The sequence below is a fragment of the Trachypithecus francoisi genome, unplaced genomic scaffold (genome assembly GCF_009764315.1).
Source record: "Trachypithecus francoisi isolate TF-2019V2 unplaced genomic scaffold, Tfra_2.0 Lachesis_group17, whole genome shotgun sequence".
NCBI classification, from domain to species: Eukaryota; Metazoa; Chordata; class Mammalia; order Primates; family Cercopithecidae; genus Trachypithecus; species Trachypithecus francoisi.
In genome coordinates this window covers 24,627,186-24,644,068 of record NW_022681462.1, presented here as the reverse complement: position 1 = coordinate 24,644,068, position 16,883 = coordinate 24,627,186, and the positions used below count along the sequence as shown (strand labels likewise).

The window sequence follows — 16,883 nt, the reverse complement described above, 5'->3', positions numbered from 1 at the left end:
CGAGACTCCGTCTCAAAAAAAAAAAAAAAAAAAGAAAAAAAAAAGAAGATATAAGTATAAAAATCAAAGAAGGAAAACCTATGTACTGTTAAATCTGAATTATAAATATCAGGTCCTGTCCACTTGAGAAACACAAAAGCAATGACATTATAGTAGCTGTAAGTACCCCTAGCTCTCTGGTTTTGATTTTTAAACACCATTATCCTTTAAAAGGAAACAGGTGGGCCGGGCGCAGTGGCTCACGCCTGAAATCCCAGCACTTTGGGAGGCCAAGGCAGGTGGATCACTAGGTCAGGAGATCGAGACCATCTTGGCTAACACGGTGAAACCCATCTTTACTAAAAACACAAAAAATTAGCAGGCGTAGTGACAGGCGCCTGTAGTCCCAGCTACTCAGGAGGCTGAGGCAGGAGAATCACTTGAACCTGGGAGGTGGAGGCTGCAGTGAGCTGAGATCGTGCCACTGCACTCCAGCCTGGTGACACAGCGAGGCTCCATCAGGAAAGGAAAGGGAGAGGGAGGGAGGGAGGAAGGAAGTAGAGAAAGAGAGAGAGAGAGAGAGAGAGAAGAGAAGAGAAGAGAAAAGAGGCCGGGCGTGGTGGCTCATGCCTGTAATCCCAGCATTTTGGGAGGCCAAGGCAGGGGGATCACAAAGTCAGGAGATCGAGACCATCCTGGCCAATACGGTGAAACCCCATCTCTACTAAAAGCACAAAAAAAAAAAAAAAAAAAATAGCCAGGCTTGGTGGTGCGTGCCTGTAATCCCAGCTACTCAGGAGGCTGAGGCAGGGAAATTGCTTGAACCCGGGAGGCGGGGACTGCAGTGAGCTGAGATCGCACCACTGCACTCCAGCCTGGCAAAAGAGCAAGACTCTGTCTCAAAAGAAAGAAAGAAAAAGGAAGAGAGGAAAAAAAAGAAAGAGAGGAGGAAGGGAAGGGAAGAGAAAGGAAGGGGAAGCGGAAGGGGAAGGGAAGGAAGGAAGGAAGGAAAGGGAGGAAAGAAAGGAAAGAAAGGAAAGGAAAGGAAAGGAAAGGAAAGGAAAGGAAAGGGAAAAGGAAAAGGAAAGAGAAGTCAGGTGACCAAGACAAAAAAAAAAATAAACCAGGTGGCCTTGGAGAAATGGTTAATTCCAGGTCTGAGGCAGGAAAAGTATGATGTGCCCTGGATATTTCTTGCTGAACAAAAAGCAAAGAAATGATCAAAGAATGATCTGGGGTGAAGTATGTCCAAAGACCACAGGAGCTGGCCTGAAGGGGCATCCCACTAGCCAAATCTGGGACAATCTGAGCAAAAAGAATGCCTGTAACTAAAATACATTAAATATATAAATATTCATTAGGCCATACTAATGCTTAAAAAAAAAGAGAAAAAAATAACAAACACTCCATTGTCCTTGAAGATGACTATTCATTTCATTTTCATTTCAACTGCTATAATATGCATAGTTTTTATGCGTTACCACTTAAAGTTAAACCTTGTCACTTAAACCATAGCAATACTGTACATAATCACTTTCACTTTTGATCTCATATTCATTGAAAAAGCTTTTAGACTTGCTTAGATATATCTTATATATCACCATATATACATAAAAAGAAAAACATAAGCTAAATACAGTAAATGTGTTGCATGTTTTACAAGAATACAGTTGACTCTTGAGCAACACAGAGGTTAGGGGCACCAACTCCCAGTGTGGTTGAAAATCTGGGCTGGGCGCGGTGGCTCAAGCCTGTAATCCCAGCACTTTGGGAGGCCGAGACGGGCGGATCACGAGGTCAGGAGATCGAGACCATCCTGGCTAATACGGTGAAACCCTGTCTCTACTTAAAAATACAAAAAACTAGCCGGGCGACGAGGCGGGCGCCTGTAGTCCCAGCTACTCGGGAGGCTGAGGCAGGAGAATGGCGTAAACCCGGGAGGCGGAGCTTGCAGTGAGCTGAGATCCGGCCACTGCACTCCAGCCTGGGTGGCAGAGCAAGACTCCGTCTCAAAAAAAAAAAAAAAAAAGAAAATCTGCATATATCTTTTTGGCTTCCCTGAAACTTTACTAATAGCCTACTGTTGACTGGAAGTCTTACTGATAACAGCTAATTAATACATAGACTAGTATCTACATATATTTTATGTATTTGTGACATACTTACCATTTATTAAGAATTTTTTTCAATATTTCTAGGCTATGTATTTTGTCAGTTTTTTCAAATTTTTTACAAATCTCCAAAAAATGTTCCAGTATATTTATTGAAAAAAAAATCTGGGCCAGGCGCGGTGGCTATAATCTCAGCACTTTGGGAGGCTGAGGTGGGCAGACTGCTTGAGCCCAGCCTGGGCAACGTGGTGAAACTCCACCTCTACCAACAAACAAAAATTAGGCAGGCGAGGTGGCACGCACTCCGGTAGTCCCAGCTACTCAAACGGCTGAGGTGGGAGGATCACTTGAGCCTGGGAGGCAGAGGTTTTAGTGAGCGGGGATCACACCACTGCACTCCAGCCTGGGAGACAGAGCAAGACCTTGTCTCAAAAAATTAAAATAAAAAAAAAAAATGCTCAGAAGCTTAGTTTCCATGTTTCTACACACAATAACTTTGTTTCAATACTGAATCACACTGTACTCTTTTTGAAGATAATTTAAACAGTATTTAATCTTAACACACATAATACTAACAATATTCATAACTCACAGAGATAACAATATGAAAAGCTATGACCAAATTCATGCATGTATACGGTGCCATAATGGCTGCCTGGCCAACAACTAGTATAAGACATCATTGATTATAAGCTATATCCTGACTTCGGAGAGCTTCGAGATGTTTTTAAGTAGTATAAAGCCACATATGCTCACACTTCTTCCAACTGATGAAACGTGATATTAAGCCAACTCTTATATTCTGACAATCGGTAATTAAGGGGAAATTATGCATTATCCTTGCTTTCTTACTTAGAAAGTAATCAAATGAAGAACAGCACTTTTTTTTTTGGACAGAACTCTAAAGATAAGGTCTACCCCTCTTTTCCAATCTATTTTACTTATTTATTTTTTTGTCTGTAGAGATGCGCTTTGTTGCCCAGGTTGGTCTCAAACTCCTGGGTTCAAGTGATCCTCCCACTTCGGCCTCCCAAAGTGCTGGGATTGTAGGCAGAGGTATTGCACCGGGCCAGATCTCCCTCTTAAACTTTTAAGTGCACAGTATGGTATGTTTACTACGTTGTACAGCAGATCTCTAGGACTTACACATCTTGCATAACTGTAACTTTATACACACCGAACTCATCTCCCCCTCCCCCATCCCTTAGCAATCACATTCTATTTGCTACTTCTATAACTCTATTTTACAAAATCTCATATAAGTGAAATCATGCAGCATTTGTCCTTCTATGACTGAATTATTGAGCATCTTTCAGGTTTTGTAAGGTATTAAATGTAAAAAAGGATGGACAGAATTAGAATATCATCAGTTTGCAATCCCTAATGAAAAATTAATTTACACAAGGATCATCAGTAGACATGATATGACTAAAGATTGATGGGGAACTGGATAATCACATTGTGGTGAAGTATCACCTGACAAATTATTTGCTGGACACGTAAGGGGAAAACATAACTTTAGAATGGCAAGACCTGGCTCTCACTCTTACCACTTTAACCTAGTGACAACTGGGCTTCACCAACAGTGGGACAACTAGACTTCTCAATGTGATTTTATATGAGGAGCCTGGCATACTCCATTAAAAAAAAATTTTAGGCCAGGCATGGTGGCTCAGGCCTGTAATCCCAACGCTCTGGGAAGCTGAGGTGGGCAGATCACTTGAGGTCAGGAGATAGAGAACAGCCTGGTCAACATGGTGAAACCCCATCTCTACTAAAAATACAAAAATTAGCCAGGCGTGGTGGTGCACGCCTGTAACCACAGCTACTCGGGAGTCTAAGACAGGAGTATCACTTGAACCCAGGAGGCAGAGGTTGCAGTATGCCGTGATCGCGCCACTGCACTCCAGCCTAGGTGACAGAGTCACACTCTGTCTCAAAACAAAACAAAACAAAAAAACTTTCACCTGAATCTAACCAAGTATTTAGATCTTTCAGTATATGGTTCTCTTTTTTCTCACAGTGAAACGAGGTTTACTAACCTTCTTCGTGCTGCTTAAAGCTATTCAATCTTAAATTCAACAGGTGACTTTACCCTACTTATATTCATTGTTATAACATGTATTTCTGGCATTTTATGTTTTCCATGTTTAATGTTTCCTTGTCTTCTTCGTTTGCTGCAGATATTGTATTTTCTATTTCACCCACCAGCACCATCCCTGGTAATCTGGAAAAATCTATAGTATGTTTTTAGAAATGCTAATGGTACTTCTAAAGAGAAGTTAGTACCTCTATAATTTCTCCCATCTCCTCCTTTACTTCTGCTTTTCACTGGTATCCTCAGGAATGTATTTCCCTCTGCTACACGTTAAGATGTTTAACGTAAAAACATATCTTAAGTAGAGTTTAAGTAAATATCTTTTGTTTTAGAAAAATAACTGTCACTTAAAGTTAGACTTTACATTTGAACAGATTTAGTGTTCATTGCCAGCCTCTCCATACTACAACTTCCCCATCTATTATCATTTTGATTCATCTCTAGAAAATTTGAGTTCTTGCATATTCAAAAATGTTTTTACGAAGACTTTACATATGGATGGTGACTTAAGTAGGTCGAACTTGGATCAAACTTTTTAATCTCAATACTCTATTCTGAGAACTGCAATACATATATCCAGCAAAGGACCCATATATCAAAAATAAAGAACCCTTACCACTCTGTAAGAAAAACAATAGAGAAATGGCTTTGAATAGCAACTTGAATGACTTGAACAGGAACTTGAACAGAAAGGACTTGAACAGGAACTCTACAAAAGATGGCATATGAAAAACTGCTCATCCTCATTAGGCATCAGGGAAATTCAAATTAAAACCACGGTGAGATACTATTATACGTCTACACAGTGGCAAAGACGGGATGGCACCATTTGCTGGTGAGAACATGGAGCAATGCTGGTGGGAGCCTAAATTGTAACGACCACTTTGGAAGACCAATGGTACCTACTAAAACTGAACACACACAATTTCAGTCCTAGGTAAGTACCTAAGCATATACATGTATACATAAATGCACCAAGAGACAGGTATAAGAATGTCTTATATCAGCATGATTCATAACAACCCCAAGTTGGAAACAACCCAAAAGACCATCAGCGACCTACTGGATACATTGTGGTGTATTCAAAAAATGGAATACTATACAGCTATGAGAATGAATGACAGGGGCAGATAACAAATATACATACATACAGATAACACAGGGCCAGACACGGGGGCTCGCATTTGTAATCCCACACGTTGGGAGGCCAAGGTGGGAGACTAGCCTGGGTAACAAAGAGAGACCCTGTCTCTAAAAACAATTTAAAAATTAGCCAGGGGCAGTGGCATGTGCCTGTAGTCCCAGCTACTTGGGAGGTGTGGGGATCGCTTGAGCCAAGGAGTTCATGGTTCAGTGAACTATGATCACATCACTGTAATCTGGCCTGGACAACAGTGACATCCTGTCTCTCTAAAATTAAATAAATAGGCCAGGCAAGGTGGCTCATACCTGTAATCCCAGCACTTTGGGAGGCCGGGATGGGCAGATCACCTGAGGCAGGAGTTCGAGACCAGCCTGGCCAACCTGGCGAAACCCCATCTCTACTAAAAAAATACAAAAGTTAGCCAGGCATGGTGGCGCATGCCTATAGTCCCAGCTACTCTGGAGGCTGAGCCAGGAGAATCACTTGAACCAGGGAGGCGAAGGTTGCAGTGAGCTGAGATTGTGTCACCATGCTCCAGCCTGGTCAACAGGGCGAGACTCCATCTCAAAAAAATAAATCGAAATTAAATAATAAAAACATAATATAAATATAGATGAATCTCACAAGCACATCATTGAGCAAAAACCAGAATATGAAAGAGCGTATGATACATATTCATGATTCCATTGTATGAAGTTTAAGAACAGGCAAAACTGATCAGTGTGCTAAGAAGTTAGAATAGAATAGTTACCTTAGGACAGGGCTCAACAAACCTACTCTGTTAAGCACCAGACAGTACACATCTTAGGTTCTGCAATCTCAGGGGCAACTACTCAACTCTGCTGTTGTAGTGCAAAAGTGGCTATAGACAATAGATCAACAAATGAGCATGGCCATGTTTTAATAAAACTTTACAGACTCTGATATTTGGATTTCATATAATTTTCATGAGTCATGAAATGTTATTCTTCAATTGACTTTTTTGTTTTTCCAACCATTTAAAAACATAAAAACCCCTTTTATACATGAATGTGGGCCAGGTTTGGTCTGCAGGCTGCCAGCCTATGCTTTAGGGGATTGGGTGGCACGTGCCCGGAGGGGTGGACTTCGGAGGCTTCTCAGGTGCTGGTAAAATTCTGTTCTGCTGTTTACAGGAGTATGTGTCTTTTATAAAACTGTATTGAGCTGTACACTTGTGATTCACATACTTTCCTGTATGTGTATTTCAATACAAAATGTTTTTTTAAAGTGCTTTTAAAAAAGCAAAAAAATTTAAAAATTAAAAAAACATTTGTTTACAAAAACCTAATATATGTGACCAACCTTTTTTTTTTTTTTTTAAACTTGTAGGTGATTCTTCACCCTTGAAATTCAATAAGTTAATCAGCATTATTTGTCAAATTTTCCTCATTTTCCCTGGACATGATAACTTATTCACTTCAAAAACATTTTCTATTCTACCTTAGACTCTCACGTTTGTTCAGTTTGCACCACACTCTTCGCCGGGAACACTGAGTGTTCCCAAGATTCCTACCAGAATGAATCTGTGTGGGGTCCCTACTGTCCCTCTCTTCTGCTTCCCTCGCTGTACGCCACAGCGATACTGTTCATTTCTACATTTTCCCGTTTTGGGGTAAACTTTCAAGACCTTGCCTCTTCCTCACCAATCTGCTTTTTCTGTTAACTCTGATTCTGCTTTTTGTAGCTTCTTAATGCACTTTTTATGTGCTTTGTAATGGCATAGTGCTTCTGGAATTTAATCCATAACTCTCACGACTTCTTTATAACTTAGCACCTCACCTTTCATTTTTTATTTTATAGTGACTGTTTTCTTCAACTTTCTTGAAGATATAAGTCAGCGGTTTAAACAATTCCTGTATTTTCTCATGTAAATTTTCTTTTTTTGCTTAAGTATTTGTTTGTAAACTAAGCTTGTTAACACTAATGAAAATGTACAAAGAATTATAAATTTTCATATTAAATGTTATATTAATCCCTCCACTTTTCCTACAGAATTTGAATGGCTACCATGTTGTTTGTTTGTTACGCAATCTTCTTACAGGAGAAGCTGATCTCTAGTTTCTTCCCCTTGGCAGAACTGACATTTTGGATCAATTAGTTCTTTGCTGTAGGGGCTGTTCTGTGTGTTAAAGGGGGCTTAGCAGCATCCCTAGCTTCTAGATGTCAGTAGTACCACATCACTTGTGATGACCAAGAACGTCCTCAGATACTGCCAAATGTCCCCTGGGGGAGAGGAATGGAAAGCCTCCAATTGAAAGCCACTAGTCTATACTCATTTGCCCAACAATAGAGCGGTCAGAATTTCCTTACTCCTGTTTACCTGGACACTGCTCAAATTCTTCCCGTAAAAATTCAGCTAGAGGCCGGGCACTATGGCTCAAGCCCGTAATCCCAGCACTTTGGGAGGCCGAGGCGGGGGGATCACAAGGTCAGGAGTTCCAGACCAGCCCGGCCAAGATGGTGAAACCCCATCTCTACTAAAAATACAAAAATTAGCTGGGCGTGGTAGCACATGCCTGTATTCCCAGCTACTCAGGAGGCTGAGGCAGGAGAATTGCTTGAACCTGGGAGGCAGAGGCTGCACTTTAGCCTGGGTGACAAAGCGAGACTCTATCCAAAAAAAAAAAAAAATTCAGCTAGATAACTGGATGCTGTAGAGGTTTCAATTATTAGTTTGAAAGTTCAGCAGTCTGAGAGGGGACAGGAGAACTGGGACTAGCTGTGGAAAATTGCGACTGGGAAACTTCATCTCCAAGCCCCTCTGTCTGTTGGAGCCAATGCCTCTAAATTTTTATGTGTATGCTGAGAGTTGGGTTTTACTCTGTCCTGATAGGGAGAGATACTCTTAGGATTTCGGTTCACTCCCTCGAAAGGGACTGAGTTAGTCACTCTGATAAGATGTCAAGTGAAAATAAAGCCCCGCGGTTGGCAGGATTTTTGTTTGGTGGTTCAGCAAATATTTTTTCTTTGTACAATAGCCTTTTCGGTACTGTTGGCCCTCAGCTACAAAGCCAGCTTTTAGGATATGATTTCCCATCTCTCCAGCCCACCATCCTTGGCCCAGACCTTATCCCCTTCAAAAGCTGGAGCAAATGGGGAACATGCTCTGCCTACATTCCCTGGTTTCCACACAGCATGGCTTCTAGACGGTGGTCTCCCATCTTCCAGCCCATTTCTCCAAGTTGTGGGGTCCCTCTGTTATTTTTCCCAACACTGGGAGTTGTATACTCAGTGTGTCATTCTCTAATTCAATTTGATCTCAAAGTGGCAGACAGCCCTTGGAATTCATGGCTGAAGACTGGGGCTATTCCCAAATTTCAGCTGATGAAACCTTTTCCTCTATTTTTATTGATTTGGTTCCTTTCACCAGGTTTCAGGAAAGGAATATTTTACCATCTTGCTGTTAAGTCACTATTTTACCTTGTAGTCCCCAAGGCAATATTTCTTCCTTCTCCATAAAGGTAAAGTGGCATCGCTGGGAAATGGCTCAACTCCTCTTAAAGAAAAATCTATTTTATGTCTTGTTTTGATCACTGAGAGAAGTAGTGAAGGTGGTTTTTTTTTTTTTCTTCTTCTCTAAAATACATGGTAGAAAGCTCTGGAGGAGAGCTCAGGAGAGCAAAATCCAATTTTTGAGAAAATGCTCGTTATATGGCTTTAGGTGTTTTTCTTAACCCTGTGCACTTAATTCTATACTCATTAAAATATAAAAATACGTTCTGTTCCATTTCTGCTCTAGGCTGGGGAGAGAATGAATATATCCTTTCTGCTATCAGCAAGAGACACTTAACACAAGAAACCACGCATTACTACCTAACAGAAAGAGATGCTTAATTTCTAAAAGAACCTTCCACCTTTCTGCACTCTCTACACACAGACTAGGGCATCCACATTTTTCCAGGATTACACACAGGAGTACAGCTGAGGCATGTCTTTTTTATGACATTAGTATAGAGAGACAGTATACAATTAATGTACAGATGTCAAGATCACACAAAGGTTCCATTTGTACTATCTACTCTTTCCAAACAATCCTATACAATTGCCTCAGTTTCTTAGTCCGTTTTCTGTTGTATAAACAGAATACCTGTTCTATAAAACAGAATACCTGAAACTGGGTAATTTATAAAGGAAAGGAATCTATCTCCCACAGTTCTGGAGTCTGAGAAGTCCAAGGTCAAGGTGCCACACCTAGTGAGGCCCTTCGTGTTGATGGGAACTCTGCAGAGTCCCAGGTGGTGCAGGCCACATGGTGAGGGGCTGGGTGCGCCAGCTCAGGTCTCTCTTCCCTTTCTGAATACAGCCACCAGTCCCACTCCCACACTAACCTGTTAATCCATTAACCCATTAATCCATGAATGAATTAATTCATTCATGAGGATAGATCCTGCATCACCCAATCACCTCTTAAAGGCCACTCCTCTCAATACTGCCTTTAGGGGATTAAGTTTCTTTGGTTTTTTTTGTTTTATTGTTTTTTTTTTTTGAGACAGAGTCTTGCTCTGTCGCCCAGACTGGAGTGCAGTGGTGCGATCTCGGCAAGCTCCACCTCCTGGGTTCACACCATTCTCCTGCCTCAGGCTCCCGAATAGCTGGGACTACAGGTGCCCACCACCAAGCCCGGCTTTTTTTTTTTTTTTTTTTTTGTATTTTTAGTAGAGACAGGGTTTCACCGTGTTAGCCAGGATGGTCTCAATCTCCTGACCTTATGATCCGCCCGCCTCGGCCTCCCAAAGTGCTGGGATTACAGGCGTGAGCCACTGCGCTCGGCCGGGGATTAAGTTTCAATCTAAGTTCAGGGAAATAAAAACATTCAAACCACAGAACTCAGTTTTCTGATATAATTTTAGTGGACTTAATGCTGAAGAGCATAAGATTATATAGCTAATTAGATTCCACTTTAATGACAGTCAATGACTGCTAGCATGATGCCTCCTGAAAGCCACAGCCATGGGTAGGTAGAATGTTAGGCCCTACTCTGGATCAGGTGTGCTAGATGAATTTTTTAACACTAAACTCTCAGGTCAGCTGCCTGTGAAAACATGTACAGCATGCTGGGCCTTTATAATAATGGGCCAATTCACGACGATAAACGTTAAAGGTAAGGAGATCATTCCTAAACCCATTTGACACCTAAACAGAGTATAATATGGAGGTAGAATAAAGCTGACCGGTTGACCAAAAAATATGAAGGGTACTTGCCATAGGCTTAGCACCAGTCTAGATGCTTTATAAATATAAGTGGTCAGACACGGTGGCTCACTCCTATAATTCCAGCACTCTGGGAGGCCAAGGTGGGTGGACTGCTTGAGTCCAGGAGTTCAAGATCAGCCTGGTCAACATGGCAAGACCCTATCTCCCCTACAAAAAATTAAAAACATTAGCCAGGCATAGTGGTGCATGCATGTAGTCCTGGCTACTTGGGAGGCTGAGGCAGGAGGATCGCTCAAGCCTAAGAGGTCAAGGCTGCAGTGAGCCATGAGTGTGCCACTGCTTTCCAGCCTGGGTGACAGAGTGAGACCGCATCTCAAAAAAACAAAACAAAACAAACAAAACATGCAGTCCTTGTGCTTAAGGAACCGGGGATTTAACTGCAAAGACTGGTGCACATAGAACAAATAATGTAAGACAAGGAAGAATCCAGCATTAAATCCTAACCCTTCTTTTCTGATGCTGTTAGCCCTCTCAACCTTGAAACTATTCATTGGTTCTTTAACCTACCCTCTCCTCAGTTTCTTCCCACATCTTTTCCACACTTTCTTCGAAGCCTCTTGTTTGAGCTCCTCTTCCCTAAATGGTGGTAACTTCCATTCTCAGGCTTCTTTTTGATCTGCACAGTCAGCCTGGTGAAATGACCAGGACTGAACATTTCAGTTACCATCAGTCTGCCAAAGAACTACCAGTTCACAGATCTGACCCGATGGACACCGCCAGGTCCCACAGACATCTCAAAAGCCAGGTACCCAGACTTGCTGCCCTCCCAGTATTTCTAACCTTGGTGACAGGCAGCACCATCAACCCAGTCGCCCAGCCTGGAATCTCAGAGGTCACCTGTGACCACTCCTCCTCCCTTACTACTACATCCAACTGGTCACTGGAGCAGTTAATTCTTTTCCTATTCTTTCTCTTATCTGCCCCTCCCCTCCTCCTTTCTACTCAAGGTCACTCTAGTTCAGAGGCCCTTTATTTCTTGCCTGAACTACATCTGAGCCTACAAACTGGTTTCTCTGGCTTTGGTATCATCCCCTCTTCCCCTGAAATTCTCCTCCCCAGCCACTCCCAATCTTTCATCTTCCACACCCGTCACACCAGCATGACCTGTATTTCCCCACGTTCTCTCATCTTCCGCATCTTCATGTGCCTTTCCATATGCCTTTCATCTGCATAAACTTCAGGTCCCTTCTCCTTGTTCCTCTATTAAACTTCTATCTATCCTTTAAAACTCAGTAAGACATCCTCTCCTGCAGGAAGTTCTCTCTGACACCTTGCTACTCAGGGCCAGATTCCCCATCCTTTATATGGTGTCCAAATAGTCATTGTCTCAAAAATATTAAAAGATAGGAAGTTTCTCTTCATCTCAATGCAGTGAGGTGGGGGATTTGTGTGATACATTCTCATAAAAATAAAAACTGTAGAAAATAGACTTTATGTGATTGTAAACAAATAACTTTGTGTTCTCCATTCAGGACTATGTCCCATTTGAAATTCCCTGATGGACACGCCATCGGCCACATTTGCTGGACAATGCCACTGCCTCACTTGGACTTTCACCACGCTCCAAGCAAAGGAGATATTTTCCCTGTGGCCACTTCTTCAGGGAAGAACAATCAACTGGTTAAAAATACAACATATTTCTATGAAGGCAACCACTAGCATCTACACCTCCTAACCTCCTGCTTTTGCTGTGGTTTAGTCTCTGCAGCTTCCTGTTGGCTGCTCCTCGGAGACATCAGGACAACACTTACAAACTAAAACAGACTGCTTCCTCATCTCTAAGATGGTGACTAGATGAGCACAAAGGATGCTTTTCCCACTAAAATGTCATTTGGATTCATTCTCTGTCCTAAACTGGCTCCTCTTGGGAATTTCCCTGTTACAGAAAATAGACAAAATACACAAAGACGTAGGGAACAACAGTCTCTATAGCTCCTTGTCCCATTCCTGACAATAGTGTTATAGGATGGTTGTGGGGGGACTCTCCAATGTGCATTTTTAAATATCCACACCTACAAGTCACTTGCAATAATTCAATACAGAAATTCAACTTGTGATAAATATTCTCAAAACTGTAAACATCATATTACCTTTTAGAGAATGGCATTTCCTTTCATGGCTTATAAGTGTACTTCTTTGAAGCTTTAAGGAGTGCCTTTAATTCCAGTACTTCAAGATTCAGATAAAAAAATCCATATGAGTCCCATCCAGACCTTCAGAAACCCACCATTTTTATATAAGGGGATTGGGGACTTCCGTTACATGGTGATGCCCATATTGGCTGAATTGTTTATTTGGCAAAATTACCAAATAACTTGAATAACAGAGGTTTTTTGTTTTGTTTTGTTTTTTGAGACGGAGTCTTGCTCTGTCACCCAGGCTGGAGTGCAGCGGCACGATCTCAGCTCACTGCAACCTCAGCCTCCCAGGTTCAAGTGATTCTTCTGCTTCAGCCTCCAGAGTAACTGGAATTACAGGTGCCCATCACCACGCCCAGCTAATTTTTGTATTCTTAGTAGAGATAGGGTTTCACCATACTGGCCAGGTGGTCTCGAATTCCTGACCTCATGATCCACCCACCTCGGCCTCCCAAAGTGCTGGGATTACAGGCATGAGCCACAGTGCCCGGGCCCCTCCCCTGCCCCCCACTCCCCCCCTTTTTTTTGGCTATAGGAACTTGTATGCTTTTATAAAGTTGTTCCCATATTCTGTTATCAGCTATTAGGTGGGTTCATGGAGTCTCCATATTTCACCTCCACTTCTATGGAAAATTCTTCCTGTAACTCTCTACCTACCACTGGTGAGGGGATGAATTTCTGGAGTATGGGATTGTCCCACTGTCATTCCATCCTTGATTTCTAAGCCTTTTTCTGAGCCTGGATTCACAAAGACAAATTCTACCACACCAACCGAAGAAGCACCTGTTCAGGCATGGCGGCTTACACCTATAATCCTAGCACTTTGGGAGGCTGAGGCAGGTGAACTGCCTGAACTCAGGAGTTTGAGACCAGCCTGGGCAACACCATGAAACCCCATCTCTACTAAAATACGAGAAGTTACCCAGGCATGGTGGAGGGTGCCTGTAATCCCAGTTACTCAGGAGGTTGAGGCATGAGAACTGCTTGAACCCAGGAGGCAGAGGTTGCAGTCAGCCAGAAGCATGTGGCCAGATAATTCTGGAAAACAGAATGGGTTCTCCTAACATGAACCTCAGGCCCTCCAGAAACTTTCAGAACAAATCTCTTCGTTGGCTCTCTTCATTCTACTACCATTGTAGTAGAATGGGACCTGTTTCCCAACTGACTAATTTCAAACACAATATGACATGGTGGTTAAGAGTCCAACTGCCTAGGTTCAAATCTCACTTTCACTAGTTTGTATGACCTTGATAAATCACTTAATCTGTTTCCTCACGGCTAAAATGGAGTCACTGACAGTACTTACCTCATAGAGCTGCTATGAGGATTAAGTGAGGTGGTGACTATAAAGTACTTGGCAGGGTGCCTAGACCTGAGCAGGTGCTTCATAAACACTTTTACTCTCAACAGCTTCCTAACGGGTCTCCTACCACAGGGTTATCACCCTCCACCAATCCACCTTCCATGCTATTGCGAGTGTGCACTTTCACAAATATTTCTGGGTTATAAAATACAAATTCCATTGTAGAAAATTCAGAAAACACATGAGGGAAAGGTCATCCATATCCCAACCATAGAAACAATCCACTGTTGATATATTTCCTTCTAGTCTTTTTTCCATTTTTTAAAACTTAACTGAGATGATGGTTCAAATTTGTTTCACGTAAGTATTTTCCTCTAATTTAACAACACAAAGTGTTGTTAGCTCCCAGTTTCTGGAGGTCTGGTTTCGCTGATGCTGACAGACGCCCGCACTTTTGCTCACTGCCTACAAGCAAAGATGTATCCTCTCTGGTGGGGGCTCCTCATCTGAGGAACGCAGGAGAACAGAGGTTTCAGGTCACCCTTGCAACATCCCATCCTGCAAGCTTGCTCCTTATGCCAAGACTGTGCTTATGCACTCCTCAGTCTGGAAAGCCTTTATGCCTCTCCCCATCTGTGTTCACGACAGTTTTCAAAACCCAGCTCTAAACAAGAGTTTCCTAGACAAAACATGACCTCCCATGATGACAACCAAGTCTGTGCTACAGGGTACTCCTGCGATACAGCCACTTCCATACAACAGCATGGGCCTCGGAGGTAAAAGGCACTCGGCACACACTGATTGAGTGGGTGTCTAAATATTTTATTTTATTTTATTTTATTCCTTAAGTAAACCATAGGCTGGACGCAGTGGTTCACAACTATAATCCCAGCACTTTGGGAGGCTGAGATGACAGGACTGCTTGAGCCCAGAAGTTTGAGACAAGCCTGGGCAATACAGTGAGACCTCGTCTCTACAAAAAATTTTTTTAAATTAGCCAAGTATGGTGGCATGCACCTGTAATTCCAGCTACTCGGGAGACTGAGGTGGGAGGATTGCTTGAGCCCAGGAAGTGGAGGCTGCAGTGAGCAGAGGTCATGCCACTGCATTCCAGCCCCAGCAACAGAGTGAGACCCTGCCTAAAAAAAAAAAAAAAAAAAAAAGTAAACCATAAAGTCCTTTAGTGATGAACCATTTCTCTTAATTTTATGCTTACTGGCAGTTATACATGGCTAGGTAATTAATATATGATAAATAAAAGAAAAGTCAACTTTTTTTTCCTTTACAAAGGTATGGTTTTACTTTTCTTGCCCTATTGGACTTGATAGGCTTGATAACAGCTGACACTCTTGTGCCAACACAACACTAAGTGTTAAATTCATTACTAAACACGTAGTAATGAATTTAATCCTCACAACAGCCCCGGTGAGGCACGTACTATTATCGTTTTCATTCTACATATGAAGAGGCAGAAACTGTGATGGGTTACGTAAAGTGCCCAAGCACTCCCAGCCATAAGTGGAGTTGTGATGCAAATTTAAAAACTAGTTTGACCACACACAGTATCCATGTAATTAAATTCAACAATTAAAATCTTGACTAAGGATCAACTATGTCTTAAAACACTAGGTAAGGATATTTCCCACGTTGCAGAAGGAGAAATGAGGTGCTAAACACAGGCGGATGGGACACACACATACACGCATGGAGAAAAGGGTAGGCGGACCCCATGATCAAAACAAGTTTCCCCCATATGCTGGTAAATAAGAAGGCCCTCGAAGTCATGTCATTATTATTATTATTTTTTGAGACAGAGTCTCACTCTGTCACCCAGGCTGGAGTGCAGTGGCACAATCTCGGCTCACTGCAAGCTCCGCCTCCTGGGTTCACGCCATTCTCCTGTCTCAGCCTCCCAAGTAGCTGGGACTACAGGTGCCCACCACCCACCCGGCTAATTTTTGGTATTTTTAGTAGAGACAGGGTTTCACCGTGCTAGCCTGGATGGTCTCGATCTCCTGACCTCGTGATCCACTTGCCTCGGCCTCCCAAAGTGCTGGGATTACAGGCTTGAGCCACCGCGCCGGGCCCAGTCATGTCATTATTAGTCATATCTAAGAATGGACAGGGCTAGTGGGAACCACTATCTCGGGGCATGTCTGTGAGTGCCTGGCAGCATACCTGCTCACCCCCAGATAAGACCCTGGGGCCAGCTTTTCCTTGTTCTGCACATGACTCCTTGTCACCCACCCCTCTGCCTCGTACCCCAGGAGTTGGGGAGGGATAGCTGGAGCAGGCAGAACAGCCCAGCTCTCCTCACTGACCAGGAGACAACATCCCAGCAAGTCCATGACTTATTTGATATTTACGTATTTTTCACAGGTAGGGAAGACAGCCTATTCCCCAAGACATGTCTGTGTATCATAAAATCACAAGAATTCAATATGCTCATCGCCAGCATCACCGTGTTTTCTGTCAACATCTGAAACGTACATATCTTTTACAGAACACTCCATAAACAGAGAGTGGGGGCTGAGTGGACCTGGAGCTTACCACTGCCTCCAGGACTTCCCAGAGACAGTATGCTTAGAGGGGAGTGGTCCTCAGAGGCCCTGCACCCTGCTCTGATTCCAGAAGGCAAGGCTTAGAAGTGGACTCAACTCCTCAACGCGTTCTTATGCACGGCACAGCTTCAACCATGACTTGCAGGCTAACTGCGTCCAAACGTGTAACTCAGACCCTGACCTGGTCTCCTGGCCACTTCAGATGTGGTTCATCCAATGGGAACTCACTTCCCGTCCTCCCAATCTGAGTTCTCAGTGACCACCACCACCCCAGCCAGAGACCTGCAGTGTCTCATTCCCTCCTCCCACAAGCC

At 42.8% G+C, this 16,883-nt stretch overlaps 1 protein-coding gene across 3 annotated transcripts in view; it reads right to left on the bottom strand.

The window, feature by feature from the left end:
- Positions 1-16,883, bottom strand: part of TET3 (tet methylcytosine dioxygenase 3) — a 125,798-nt gene that overhangs the window by 44,363 nt on the left and 64,552 nt on the right. The gene's annotated exons all lie outside the window — the stretch shown is intronic.